The following is a 15,083-nucleotide window of genomic DNA, read 5'->3' on the forward strand; positions in this document are numbered from 1 at the left end:
TTGTTTGGGGGTTTGCCCCCGTTGTAAAATGGGCGCGGCATGTTTGATGCCGCGACATATAGGAGTAATCCAATTTTCCTTAGGAAAAATACTCGTTTTTAAGGAAACGTCGATTTGTTTGGGGGTTTACCCCCGTCGTAAAATGGGCGCGACATGTTTGATTCCGCGGCATATAGGAGAAATCCTATTTTCCTTAGGAAAAATACTCGTTTTTAAGGAGACGACGATTTGTTTGGGGGTTTGCCCCCGTCGTAAAATGGGCGCGGCATGTTTGATGCCGCGGAATATAGGAGTAATCCTATTTGCCTTAGGAAAAATACTCCTTTTTAAGGAAACGACGATTTGTTTGGGGGTTTGCCATCGTCGTAAAATGGGCGCGGCATGTTTGATGCCGCGGCATATAGGAGTAATCCTATTTGCCTTAGGAAAAATACTCGTTTTTAAGGAAACGACGATTTGTTTGGGGGTTTGCCATCGTCGTAAAATGGGCGCGGCATGTTTGATGCCACGGCATATAGGAGTAATCCTATTTTCCTTAGGAAAAATACTCATTTTTAAGGAAACGACGATTTGTTTGGGGGTTTGCCCCCTTCGTAAAATGGGCGCGGCATGTTTGATGCCGCGGCATATAGGAGTAATCCTATTTGCCTTAGGAAAAATACTCGTTTTTAAGGAAACGACGATTTGTTTGGGGGTTTGCCATCGTCGTAAAATGGGCGCGGCATGTTTGATGCCACGGCATATAGGAGTAATCCAATTTTCCTTAGGAAAAATACTCATTTTTAAGGAAACGACGATTTGTTTGGGGGTTTGCCCCCGTCGTAAAATGGGCGCGGCATGTTTGATGTCGCGGCATATAGGAGTAATCCTATTTTCCTTAGGAAAAATACTCGTTTTTAAGGAAACGACGATTTGTTTGGGGGTTTGCCCCCGTCGTAAAATGGGCGCGGCATGTTTGATGCCGCAACATATAGGAGTAATCCTATTTTCCTTAGGAAAAATACTCGTTTTTAAGGAAACGACGATTTGTTTGGGGGTTTACCCACGTCGTAAAATGGGCGCGGCGTGTTTGATGCCGCGGCATATAGGAGTAATCCTATTTGCCTTAGGAAAAATACTCGTTTTTAAGGAGACGGCGATTTTTTTGGGCGTTTGCCCCCGTCGTAAGATGTGCGCGGCATGTTTGATGCCGCGGCATATAGGAGTAATTCTATTTGCCTTAGGAAAAATTCTCGTTTTTAAGGAAACAACGATTTGTTTGGGGGTTTGCCCCCGTCGTAAAATGGGCGTGGCATGTTTGATGCCGCGACATATAGGAGTAATCCTATTTGCCTTTGGAAAAATACTCGTTTTTAAGGAAACGACGATTTGTTTGGGGGTTTGCCCCCGTCGTAAAATGGGCGCGGCATGTTTGATGCCGCGACATATAGGAGTAATCCAATTTTCCTTAGGAAAAATACTCGTTTTTAAGGAAACGACGATTTGTTTGGGGGTTTGCCCCAGTCGTATAATGGGCGCGGCATGTTTGATGCCGCGGCATATAGGAGTAATCCTATTTTCCTTAGGAAAAATACTCGTTTTTAAGGAAACGAGGATTTGTTTGGGGGTTTGCCAACGTCGTAAAATGGACGCGGCATGTTTGATGCCGCGTTATATAGGAGTAATCCTATTTTCCTTAGGAAAAATACTCGTTTTTAAGGAAACGACGATTTGTTTGGGGGTTTGCCCCCGTCGTAAAATGGGCGCGGCATGTTTGATGCCGCGACATATAGGATTAATCCTATTTTCCTTAGGAAAAATACTCGTTTTTAAGGAAACGACGATTTGTTTGGGGGTTTACCCCCGTCGTAAAATGGGCGCGGCGTGTTTGATGCCGCGGCATATAGGAGTAATCCTATTTGCCTTAGGAAAAATACTCGTTTTTAAGGAGACGACGATTTGTTTGGGGGTTTGCCCCCGTCGTAAAATGGGCGCGGCATGTTTGATTCCGCGGCATATAGGAGAAATCCTATTTTCCTTAGGAAAAATACTCGTATTTAAGGAGACGACGATTTGTTTGGGGGTTTGCCCCCGTCGTAAAATGGGCGCGGCATGTTTGATTCCGCGGCATATAGGAGAAATCCTATTTTCCTTAGGAAAAATACTCGTTTTTAAGGAGACGACGATTTGTTTGGGGGTTTGCCCCCGTCGTAAAATGGGCGCGGCATGTTTGATTCCGCGGCATATAGGAGAAATCCTATTTTCCTTAGGAAAAATACTCGTTTTTAAGGAAACGTCGATTTGTTTGGGGGTTTGCCCCCGTCGTAAAATGGGCGCGACATGTTTGATTCCGCGGCATATAGGAGAAATCCTATTTTCCTTAGGAAAAATACTCGTTTTTAAGGAGACGACGATTTGTTTGGGGGTTTGCCCCCGTCGTAAAATGGGCGCGGCATGTTTGATGCCGCGGAATATAGGAGTAATCCTATTTGCCTTAGGAAAAATACTCCTTTTTAAGGAAACGACGATTTGTTTGGGGGTTTGCCATCGTCGTAAAATGGGCGCGGCATGTTTGATGCCGCGGCATATAGGAGTAATCCTATTTGCCTTAGGAAAAATACTCGTTTTTAAGGAAACGACGATTTGTTTGGGGGTTTGCCATCGTCGTAAAATGGGCGCGGCATGTTTGATGCCACGGCATATAGGAGTAATCCTATTTTCCTTAGGAAAAATACTCATTTTTAAGGAAACGACGATTTGTTTGGGGGTTTGCCCCCTTCGTAAAATGGGCGCGGCATGTTTGATGCCGCGGCATATAGGAGTAATCCTATTTGCCTTAGGAAAAATACTCGTTTTTAAGGAAACGACGATTTGTTTGGGGGTTTGCCATCGTCGTAAAATGGGCGCGGCATGTTTGATGCCACGGCATATAGGAGTAATCCAATTTTCCTTAGGAAAAATACTCATTTTTAAGGAAACGACGATTTGTTTGGGGGTTTGCCCCCGTCGTAAAATGGGCGCGGCATGTTTGATGTCGCGGCATATAGGAGTAATCCTATTTTCCTTAGGAAAAATACTCGTTTTTAAGGAAATGACGATTTGTTTGGGGGTTTGCCCCCGTCGTAAAATGGGCGCGGCATGTTTGATGCCGCAACATATAGGAGTAATCCTATTTTCCTTAGGAAAAATACTCGTTTTTAAGGAAACGACGATTTGTTTGGGGGTTTACCCACGTCGTAAAATGGGCGCGGCGTGTTTGATGCCGCGGCATATAGGAGTAATCCTATTTGCCTTAGGAAAAATACTCGTTTTTAAGGAGACGGCGATTTTTTTGGGCGTTTGCCCCCGTCGTAAGATGTGCGCGGCATGTTTGATGCCGCGGCATATAGGAGTAATTCTATTTGCCTTAGGAAAAATTCTCGTTTTTAAGGAAACAACGATTTGTTTGGGGGTTTGCCCCCGTCGTAAAATGGGCGTGGCATGTTTGATGCCGCGACATATAGGAGTAATCCTATTTGCCTTTGGAAAAATACTCGTTTTTAAGGAAACGACGATTTGTTTGGGGGTTTGCCCCCGTCGTAAAATGGGCGCGGCATGTTTGATGCCGCGACATATAGGAGTAATCCAATTTTCCTTAGGAAAAATACTCGTTTTTAAGGAAACGACGATTTGTTTGGGGGTTTGCCCCAGTCGTAAAATGGGCGCGGCATGTTTGATGCCGCGGCATATAGGAGTAATCCTATTTTCCTTAGGAAAAATACTCGTTTTTAAGGAAACGACGATTTGTTTGGGGGTTTGCCACCGTCGTAAAATGGACGCGGCATGTTTGATGCCGCGTTATATAGGAGTAATCCTATTTTCCTTAGGAAAAATACTCGTTTTTAAGGAAACGACGATTTGTTTGGGGGTTTGCCCCCGTCGTAAAATGGGCGCGGCATGTTTGATGCCGCGACATATAGGATTAATCCTATTTTCCTTAGGAAAAATACTCGTTTTTAAGGAAACGACGATTTGTTTGGGGGTTTACCCCCGTCGTAAAATGGGCGCGGCGTGTTTGATGCCGCGGCATATAGGAGTAATCCTATTTGCCTTAGGAAAAATACTCGTTTTTAAGGAGACGACGATTTGTTTGGGGGTTTGCCCCCGTCGTAAAATGGGCGCGGCATGTTTGATTCCGCGGCATATAGAAGAAATCCTATTTTCCTTAGGAAAAATACTCGTATTTAAGGAGACGACGATTTGTTTGGGGGTTTGCCCCCGTCGTAAAATGGGCGCGGCATGTTTGATGCCGCGACATATAGGAGTAATCCAATTTTCCTTAGGAAAAATACTCGTTTTTAAGGAAACGTCGATTTGTTTGGGGGTTTGCCCCCGTCGTAAAATGGGCGCGGCATGTTTGATTCCGCGGCATATAGGAGAAATCCTATTTTCCTTAGGAAAAATACTCGTTTTTAAGGAGACGACGATTTGTTTGGGGGTTTGCCCCCGTCGTAAAATGGGCGCGGCATGTTTGATGCCGCGGCATATAGGAGAAATCCTATTTTCCTTAGGAAAAATACTCATTTTTAAGGAGACGACGATTTGTTTGGGGGTTTGCCCCCGTCGTAAAATGGGCGCGGCATGTTTGATGCCGCGGAATATAGGAGTAATCCTATTTTCCTTAGGAAAAATACACGTTTTTAAGGAAACGACGATTTGTTCAGGGGTTTGCCCCCGTCGTAGAATGGGCGCGGCATGTTTGATGCCTCGGCATATAGGAGTAATCCTATTTTCCTTTGGAAAAATTCTCGTTTTTAAGGAAACGACGATTTGTTTGGGGGTTTGCCCCCGTCGTAAAATGGGCGCGGCATATTTGATGCCGTGGCATATAGGAGTAATCCTATTTTCCTTAGGAATAATACTCGTTTTTAAGGAAACGACGATTTGTTTGGGGATTTTCCCCTGTCGTAAAATGGGCGCGGCATGTTTGATGCCGCGACATATAGGAGTAATCCTATTTTCCTTAGAAAAAATACTCGTTTTTAAGGAAACGACGATTTGTTTGGGGGTTTACCCCCGTCGTAAAAGGGCGCGGCGTGTTTGATTCCGCGGCATATAGGAGTAATCCTATTTGCCTTAGGAAAAATACTCGTTTTTAAGGAGACGACGATTTGTTTGGGGGTTTTCCCCCGTCGTAAAATGTGCGCGGCATGTTTGATGCCGCGGCATATAGGAGTAATCCTATTTGCCTTAGGAAAAATACTCGTTTTTAAGGAAACAACGATTTGTTTGGGGGTTTGCCCCCGTCGTAAAATGGGCGCGGCATGTTTGATGCCGCGACATATAGGAGTAATCCTATTTGCCTTAGAAAAAATACTCGTTTTTAAGGAAACGACGATTTGTTTGGGGGTTTGCCCCCGTCGTAAAATGGGCGCGACATGTTTGATGCCGCGGCATATAGGAGTAATCTTATTTTCCTTAGGAAAAATTCTCGTTTTTAAGGAAACGACGATTTGTTTGGGCGTTTGCCCCGGTCGTAAAATTTGCGCGGCATGTTTGATGCCGCGACATATAGGAGTAATCCTATTTGCCTTAGGAAAAATACTCGTTTTTAAGGAAACGACGATTTGTTTGGGGGTTTGCCCCCGTCGTAAAATGGGCGCGACATGTTTGATGCCGCGGCATATAGGAGTAATCTTATTTTCCTTAGGAAAAATTCTCGTTTTTAAGGAAACGACGATTTGTTTGGGGGTTTGCCCCCGTCGTAAAATGGGCGCGGCATGTTTGATGCCACGGCATATAGGAGTAATCCTATTTGCCTTAGGAAAAATACTCGTTTTTAAGGAAACGACAATTTGTTTGGGGGTTTACCCACGTCGTAAAATGGGCGCGGCGTGTTTGATGCCGCGGCATATAGGAGTAATCCTATTTTCCTTAGGAAAAATACTCGTTTTTAAGGAGATGACGATTTGTTTGGGGGTTTGCCACCGTCGTAAAATAAACATGCCGCGGCATATAGGAGTAATCCTATTTTCCTTAGGAAAAATACTCGTTTTTAAGGAAACGACGATTTGTTTGGGGGTTTGCCCCCGTCGTAAAATGGGCGCGGCATGTTTGATGCCGCGACATATAGGAGTAATCCTATTTTCCTTAGGAAAAATACTCGTTTTTAAGGAAACGACGATTTGTTTGGGGGTTTACCCCCGTCGTAAAATGGGCGCGGCGAGTTTGATGCCGCGGCATATAGGAGTAATCCTATTTGCCTTAGGAAAAATACTCGTTTTTAAGGAGACGACGATTTGTTTGGGGGTTTGCCCCCGTCGTCAAATGTGCACGGCATGTTTGATGCCGCGGCATATAGGAGTAATCCTATTTGCCTTAGGAAAAATACTCGTTTTTAAGGAAACAACGATTTGTTTGGGGGTTTGCCCCCGTCGTAAAATGGGCGCGGCATGTTTGATGCCGCGACATATAGGAGTAATCCTATTTGCCTTAGGAAAAATACTCGTTTTTAAGGAAACGACGATTTGTTTGGGGGTTTGTCCCCGTCGTAAAATGGGCGCGGCATGTTTGATGCCGCGACATATAGGAGTAATCCAATTTTCCTTAGGAAAAATACTCGTTTTTAATGAAACGACGATTTGTTTGGGGGTTTGTCCCCGTCGTAAAATGGGCGCGGCATGTTTGATGCCGCGGCATATAGGAGTAATCCTATTTTCCTTAGGAAAAATACTCGTTTTTAAGGAGACGACGATTTGTTTGGGGGTTTACCCCCGTCGTAAAATGGGCGCGGCATGTTTGATGCCGCGGAATATAGGAGTAATCCTATTTTCCTTAGGAAAAATACACGTTTTTAAGGAAACGACGATTTGTTTAAGGGTTTGCCCCCGTCGTAAAATGGGCGCGACATGTTTGATGCCGCGGCATATAGGAGTAATCTTATTTTCCTTAGGAAAATTCTCGTTTTTAAGGAAACGACGATTTGTTTGGGGGTTTGCCCCCGTCGTAAAATGGGCGCGGCATGTTTGATGCCACGGCATATAGGAGTAATCCTATCTGCCTTAGGAAAAATACTCGTTTTTAAGGAGACGACGATTTGTTTGGGGGTTTCCCCCGTCGTAAAATGGGCGCGGCATGTTTGATGCCGCGGCATATAGGAGTAATCCTATTTGCCTTAGGAAAAATACTCGTTTTTAAGGAAACGACGATTTTTTTGGGGGTTTGCCCCCGTCGTAAAATGGGCGTGACATGTTTGATGCCACGACATATAGGAGTAATCCTATTTTCCTTAGGAAAAATACTCGTTTTTAAGGAAACGACGATTTGTTTGGGGGTTTGCCCCCGTCGTAAAATGGGCGCGGCATGTTTGATGCCGCGGAATATAGAAGTAATTCTATTTTCCTTAGGAAAAATACTCGTGTTTAAGGAGACGACGATTTGTTTGGGGGTTTGCCCCCGTTCGCAAAATGGGCGCGGCATGTTTGATGCCGCGGCATATAACTTATTTGGGGGTTTGCCCTCGTTGTCAATGGAGAGCGGCATGTTTGTTGCCGCGGCATATAGGAATGAACCTATTTGCCTTGGAAAAATAGACGTTCGTGTTTTTGGGAACGGATTTTACAATCTAATAGGTGATCATCCTATGTTTATGCTAATCTGGGCCACTTCTTAGGCTTCAAACAATTAGGCTTGTAAATGTTGTGCTAATCTGGGGCCACTTCTTAGGCCTTTATTCGATTAGGCTTTTTGCATGCATATGTTAGGTAAGTTAGTAAAGAGTAATAAATAGGACGAAACAAGAGTAGTATGATTTATACTCTGTAAGGCGAATGTAGCCGGTTACAAGGGAGACTACTACTCCATTAGGACCATTAGCGGCCGTTGACTAGACCACAGATTCTTTCATAAAAGATAGTCAGAATACACCTTAGAAAAAATATTTTTTGAGATTGTCTGCATTCCAGGTGCGTAGAATTGGTCGGCCTTGCATGTCCTGAATGCGATAGGTTCCATCTCTGACCTCGTCATAGATCTCATAGGGTCCCTCCCAAGTGGGCGTCAGTTTACCCTGTTCGTTGGCTCGTCCCACAGATTCCATCTTTCGGAGAACAAAGTCTCCTACTTTGAGCACTCTTTTGGAGACTTTCTTGTTGTACTCCCTCGCCATCCTTGTCTTGTATAGTTGTTGCCTCAATGCTGCATTTCCTCTTACTTCAGGTAAAAAGTCAAGGGCCAACTTCATCATTTCCCAGTTGGCATTCTCGTCATATAACATGACCCTTAGTGTCGGTTCACACATTTCTATGGGCAACACGGCCTCAGCTCCACAGGCTAGCAGGAATGGTGTTTCGCCGGTTGAGTTCTTAGCCGTGGTGCGGATGGACCATAAGACGTTTGGCAGCTCATTGGCCCATAGACCCTTGGCTTCATCTAGTTTCTTCTTGATCCCCTCGGAGATAATCTTGTTAAAAGCTTCGACTTGGCCATTGTCTTGAGGTCGTCCCACAGAGGCAAAGCAGTTGTGTATGCCGTGGTCTGCTAACCACTCCTTCAGCTTAGGCGTCTCAAAATGAGGCCCATTATCAAAGACGATAGTTTGCGATATTCCAAAGCGAGTCATGATATTTTTCCAGATAAACGCCCTCACATCACTTGTCTTTATGTTCTTGAGAGCCTCTGCTTCAACCCACTTGGTGAAGTAATCAACAGCCACTATCACATAGCGCCGGCCTCCAGGGGCCGCTGTATATGGCCCTAACAGGTCCATTCCCCACTTGGCAAACGGAATAGGACTCATAATAGGAGTGAGAGGGTGGGCCGGCCTGTGGATGAGATGAGCAAACCGTTGGCACTTGTCACATTTTTGCACCATAGCCAGGGCGTCTTCTCTCAAAGTGGGCCAGTAATAACCAGTTCGCAAGGCTTTCTCTGCCAAGGCTCGTCCTCCAATGTGGGAGCTACATAATCCCTGGTGCAAATCATCTATAATTTCTTTCCCTTTCTCAGGAGTGACACACCGCAGGAGGGGTCTAGAAAATGACTTCTTGTACAAAAATCCATTCCACCATTCAAACCAAGAACTCTTCTTTTGTATTTTGGCGGCCAGACTTGAGTCGTCCGGAAGCGAACCGTCCACTTTGTAAGCAATGATAGGGTCCATCCAGGTTGACGACCGATCCAGAATAGCTACCATAGGAGAGCACAGTTCATGCTCAATACTTCGCTTATCTTTTACTTCCCAGAACACGTGATGCGGTGTATCACAAGAAGCCGAGCTAGCTAGTTTTGACAGGGCATCGGCTTGATTGTTCTCCGTTCTGGGAATCTGCTTAGCTTCAAAGCTCTTTAGATGTACTATTTCTTGATGCACAGCTTGCATATATTTGATCATGTTAGGGTCTCTTGCCTCATAGTCCCCATTTACTTGACTCACAATGAGCTGAGAGTCAGAGAAGACAAGTATTTCTTGAGCTCCAGCAGCTTTGCACATTTTTATGCCGGCTAATAAAGCTTCGTATTCTGCCTCGTTGTTGGATGTTTGGAAATTGAATCTCATGGAATAATCATACTTGTATCCTTCAGGAGATTGACATATTATGCCGGCTCCACACCCGTTCTGGGTTGACGAGCCATCTACATAGACTGTCCAGCGAGTCGCCACATTCTTTTCAAAAGTCGGCCTCGTCTTTTCTGCAATGAAATCAGCAAATGCTTGTCCCTTGATAGCTTTTCGAGGCTCATATGAGATATCAAATGCATTCAGCTCAATTGCCCATTTCAGCATTCGTCCAGCAGCGTCTAGCTTAGTAAGGGGTTGTTTCAAAGGTTGGTCTATGTATACCTCTAGTTTGTGTGCCAGAAAGTAAGGGCACAGCTTCTTGCTGGCCATAAACAGCGCAAGTGCAAACTTCTCAATTGGAGAATATCTTAATTCAGCGTTTTGCAGGACATGGCTCACAAAATAGACGGGGAGTTGCACTCCCTCCCTTTCAGTTAGCAAGAGAGCACTCAAGGACCACTCAGAAATGGCCAAATACACATACAAAGTTTTGAAGAGGACTGACAAGCCGAGGTAAGGTGTGGAAGTGTTCTTTTAATCGGACGAAGGCAGTTTCTGCCGCCTCAGTCCATTCAAATTTTCACTTCTTCTTGATTGTGCCGAAGAAGTAATGACACTTGTCACCTGCCCTTGATTAGAACCGCCCCAGGGCCGCTAGACATCCTGTCAGGCGTTGGACTTCCTTGACTGATTTTGGCGAAGTCATATCTATTACTGCCTGTACTTTATCAGGATTGGCCTCGATTCCTCTTTCATCAATAAGGAATCCCAAGAACTTCCCAGCCGTTACCCCAAAAACACACTTCTTTGGATTCAACCTCATCTGATATTTTCGGAGCGTCTCAAAAGTTTCTCTTAAGTCAGCCAAGTGTTCTTCGCGTTGCTTGCTTTTTACTATTATATCATCAAAGTAAGCTTTGATATTTCGTCCTAACTGACAAGAGAAGACAGTGTTGACTAGACGTTGAAATATGGCTGGCGCATTCTTTAAACCGAACGGCATCACTTTGTAACAGTATAGGCCTTGCTCAGTAACAAATGACGTCTTTTCCTGATCGTCTGGCCACAAAGGAATTTGGTGAAAGCCTGAGTATGCGTCCATGAAAGACATCAAAGCATGGCCAGCCGTTGAATCTACCAACCGGTCTATCTTGGGTAGAGGGAAGCTGTCTTTTGGGCAAGCCTTGTTTAGATCTGTATAGTCCACACACATTCTCCAGGATTTGTTGGGCTTCGGCACCAATACTACATTTGCCACCCAATCTGGATATTGACTTGGCCGAATGAACCCGGCCTCCAACAACTTCTGCACTTCTTCAGCTGCGGCTTTGTTTCTTGCTTCCCCATGATTTCTCTTCTTCTGACGAACAGGTTTTAAGGACTCATCTACATTGAGCCTGTGGATAGCTATGCTTGGATCAATGCCCGGCATCTCCTCCACAGCAAAAGCAAAAATGTCCTGGAATTCCCTCAGGAGAGTGACTAAATGTGCCCCAAGCTGGTCGTCGGGAGAGACCCCTACTGGCACCGTCCTATCTGGACGTGCTTCATCAAGAATGATTTCATAATGTCCACCAACCGGCTCAGGCCGCCTAGTTTCCATGTGAGCCGTGGCAATGGTAAAGGTCTCCTTCTTGACTTTCTCCTCCATCTCATCTAGTTTTCTTTTTGAGCTTGCTCTGGCTTCGTCAGTTTTCCCCCAAGCCTCGGGACTTAGCGTAGTGAGGTAACAATCCCTTGCTAGCTGTTGATCACCATGAATTGTGCCGACCTGACCTTTATCACAGACATACTTCATGAGCATAAGATGAGTGACGACCACTGCCTTGGCCTGATTCAAAGTTGGACGACCCAGTATGATATTGTAAGCAGTGAGGTTCTTTACAATTAGAAAGCGGACGTTCAAGTTCTTGCTTTGATGCCGGCCTCCAACTCGTAGGGGCAGAGTGATTATCCCCTGGGGATGAATTATGTCGCCTCCGAATCCAATGATCGGATAATGTATTTTTTCAATTGTCTTTGGATCATGCTCATGACGACTTAGACAAGCTGTGCTGATAATGTCTGGCGAACTCCCCGTATCTACTAAAATACGCCTTACTTTGAGGTTTTCTACCTTCAATTCAATGACCTAGGGGTCGTCATGTGGAGTGGCGATCTTGCCCCTATCAGATTCACAAATATCTACTTTAGGGAAATGGTCAATTGGGGCTTTTCCAGACAACATGACATGTCCCAACCGGCTTGCATAGTCTTTTTGACCTCTCATTGTTGGGCCCCCAGCGGCTAGACCTCCTGAGATGACGGCTACAATTTAAGGGCCAGTGTTGTTGTCACCACGTCGGTATGACGGTGACTTGCTTTTCTTGTAGAACTTTTTACCACTTCCCCCCGTGCTTGTGCTGAGATAGGATTTCAGGAACCCTTTAGCGGCTAGTCCATCGAGAGCCCTTCGTAGGGACTTGCAATCTTTTGTTTCATGTCCCACATCACAATGGAACTTACAGTAAAGCGAGCTGTCCCGGGTTTCCACCGGCGACTTCATGGGGAACGGTCGATCTATCTCATACCTATCACTGACATCTAGCAATATCATATACAGATCAATGTTGTATTCAAACCTTTCTTTGTCATAGGGTCGTCCTGAAGGAAATAATGCCCTTGGTCCAAGTATGCATTCTATGTTAAGTCTAATAAATGCGGTTCAGTATTAATTAACAAGTTAATAATTCAGTGAGATCAAGTGAGCTGAATGCCTAGCTAGAGGCCGCTTCAGTTCAAGTGGAATTAATGATATTAATCCACAGCTTACTCTTGACTGAACCCGTAGGGTCACACAAATAGTACGTAAACGGATCAAGTATTTAATAGCATTAAATACTCCATCTATGAATATTCGGAACCGACGGATCTTGGTTTCAGTGGGAGCTAAGATCGTCACAGGCAAGGAATGAATACTCCGGAAACGATGATATTGCCGGAAACGGAAATATGGATCGTATCGGAAATATAAATATTATCCAAGTCGTAGATGTTGCCGGAAACGGAAACATGGTACGTGTCGGAAAATATTATCGGAAATGGAAATATTGCCAGAATCGGAAATATTGCCGGAAACGGAAATATTGTCAGAATCGGAAATATTACCGGAATCGGAAAATAATTCCGGAAACGGAAATATCAAATATTTGTTCGAAACGGAAATTAATTCCGGAATCGGAAATATTAAATATTGTTCGTATCGGAAATAAATTCCGGAATCAGAAAATTTAATCGGAAGCGCATCGTACGAATAAGCATCGGACGAGGCCTGCCGGACGAGGCCCAGCACGAAGCCAGGCCATCGCCCAGCAAGCCAAGCGCGCCGCACAAACAGCAACGCCAGGCCCAGCGCAAGGCCAGGCCCAGCAGGCTGCGCGCAGCGCGCAGCGCGCACAGCGCGCACAGCACGCGCAGCGCGCAGCGCGCACAGCGCGCACAGCACGCGCAGCGCGCGCGGGCGCTGAGTGGGCTGCTGCTCGCGCGCACGCATGGGGCCCATCGTGGCTGCCGTGCGTGTGTGAGCAAGAGTTTGTGTTCGTGCACGTTTCCTAAAACATGCAGAGTTCGGTTAATGATTAAATTCCTAATTCTATTTGATAAATTAATTAAATTAGAGTTCTTGTAGGATTCTAGGTTTGATTAATTTGTATCTGAATAGGATTTCGATTCCCTTTCCATACCGCTATAAATATGAGGCTAGGGCTCACAATTTATAACACAAGTTTCAAAGTATTCAAAGTGAGTTTTTGAGAAAAAAATTCAGTCACACATTTGCCTATAAAGTGCCGAAAATAATAGTACCTTAAGGGCGATTCTAGTTGGTCAATCTTAAGGCGGATCCGGACGTGCTGTGGACTATCTACGGAGGGACGACACTTGGAGTCCTAAAGACTTGTTCTTGTTCGGTTCGGGCGCAGCTAGGGAAGGCACGCAACAAAGAGTATGCATCTAATCTATGCTAAATGATTATGTGTAAATAATATGTTTTCCTGGGTTTATGGTTTTTTCCGCATGATTTATGAATTGTCATATGTATCATAACATAACAGTGGTATCACGAGCCCCTTATTATTTTCATAATCTAAATTGCATGAACATGGTTAAATATTACAAATTTGCAAGAATTAAAAGGGGTGATTAATTTTCGTAATTGTTAATTAATTGCAAATTGCGTTTATTTAATTATACGTACGCAGTTTTTCGGCAGTTTCTTCGTTACTCATCCGAATTGAGTGATTTTTGTGTCAATTCCGCATGTAAAAGGCATTCTAAAATTTTGACAAAAACAGTATTTTTCTGCCGAACCCAGAATTCTCAAATTCGAAGCCTAACTATGACTTTTCGAAGGTTTTAGTTTTTCGAATGCAAAATTTCGTAAATTTAAGATGTTAAATTAAATATTTGCGATTCTTGTTGATAAATCTTGAATTTTTGATTGACCTACTGCATATGTTTAACAAGTTTGAATGCCTAGTCTTGTTAATTATGCAATCTAATTTGTAATTATGATTAATTTGTTGAAAATTAGAATAATTTAGAATTAATTTGATTTTCATAATTAATTGTAATTTAATTAGAAACCTATGATTAAAAACCACCATAAAAATTGTAAATTTACGATAAATTTTAAATTTTTATGACCTAGACTTGAATCCATAACAATCGGAAATCAATTGGATAATAAATTTTCAATTTTTCGCCCTAAAATTATGAAATTAATATTATTTATTAATTTGTCATTAATTTTAAATATAAATTTTAAAATTTTATGCGATTCGTTCATATAACTTGCACGCACGAAGCAATGGACGCTTCGTGTTACCCTTAAGGGGTGTTGTATAATGCGGGCATGCGACGACGAGCAAGGGAGCTCGTCGCCCATGCGGCACGAATGCAATGAGCAAGGGCGTAGTGCACGAGCACAAGGCAGCAGCCCTGCCTTGTGTCGTGTGCCACGACCAATGGACGAATGGGCATGGGCGTAGGGCGAGCCAAGGCAGTCGCGTGTGGGCAGCAAGCGAGCTGCGCCACAACGCGCGCTGCCTCGCACAAGAGCGCGCAGCCTCGCGCGCAGCGAGCGCAAGCTCGCGTGCCACGAGCGCTGCGCCTAGCATTGCTCGCGCGCACAGCGAGCGATGTCGCCCGCCCAGCGAGCGATGTCGCGCGCCCAGCGAGCGATGGCTCGCGCGCCCAGCGAGCGATGTCGCGCGCCCAGCGAGCGATGGCTCGCGCGCCCAGCGAGCGATGTCGCGCGCCCAGCGAGCGATGGCTCGCGCGCCCAGCGAGCGATGTCGCGCGCCCAGCGAGCGATGGCTCGCGCGCCCAGCGAGCGATGTCGCGCGCCCAGCGAGCGATGTCGCGCGCGCACTGCGAGCGATAGCCCGCGTGCGATGAGCACTGGCGCGCGCAGCGAGCACCAATGCGTGCGGAGGCTTGCGATAGGGATGCAGCAGCTATGCGACGAGCGCATGGGCTGCGCGCACATGGCCAGCAATGGCTGTGTGCGTGCGGCCCATGGGCGTGC

This window comes from Spinacia oleracea, chromosome 6, assembly GCF_020520425.1.
Source record: "Spinacia oleracea cultivar Varoflay chromosome 6, BTI_SOV_V1, whole genome shotgun sequence".
In the NCBI taxonomy this organism is placed as follows: Eukaryota; Viridiplantae; Streptophyta; class Magnoliopsida; order Caryophyllales; family Amaranthaceae; genus Spinacia; species Spinacia oleracea.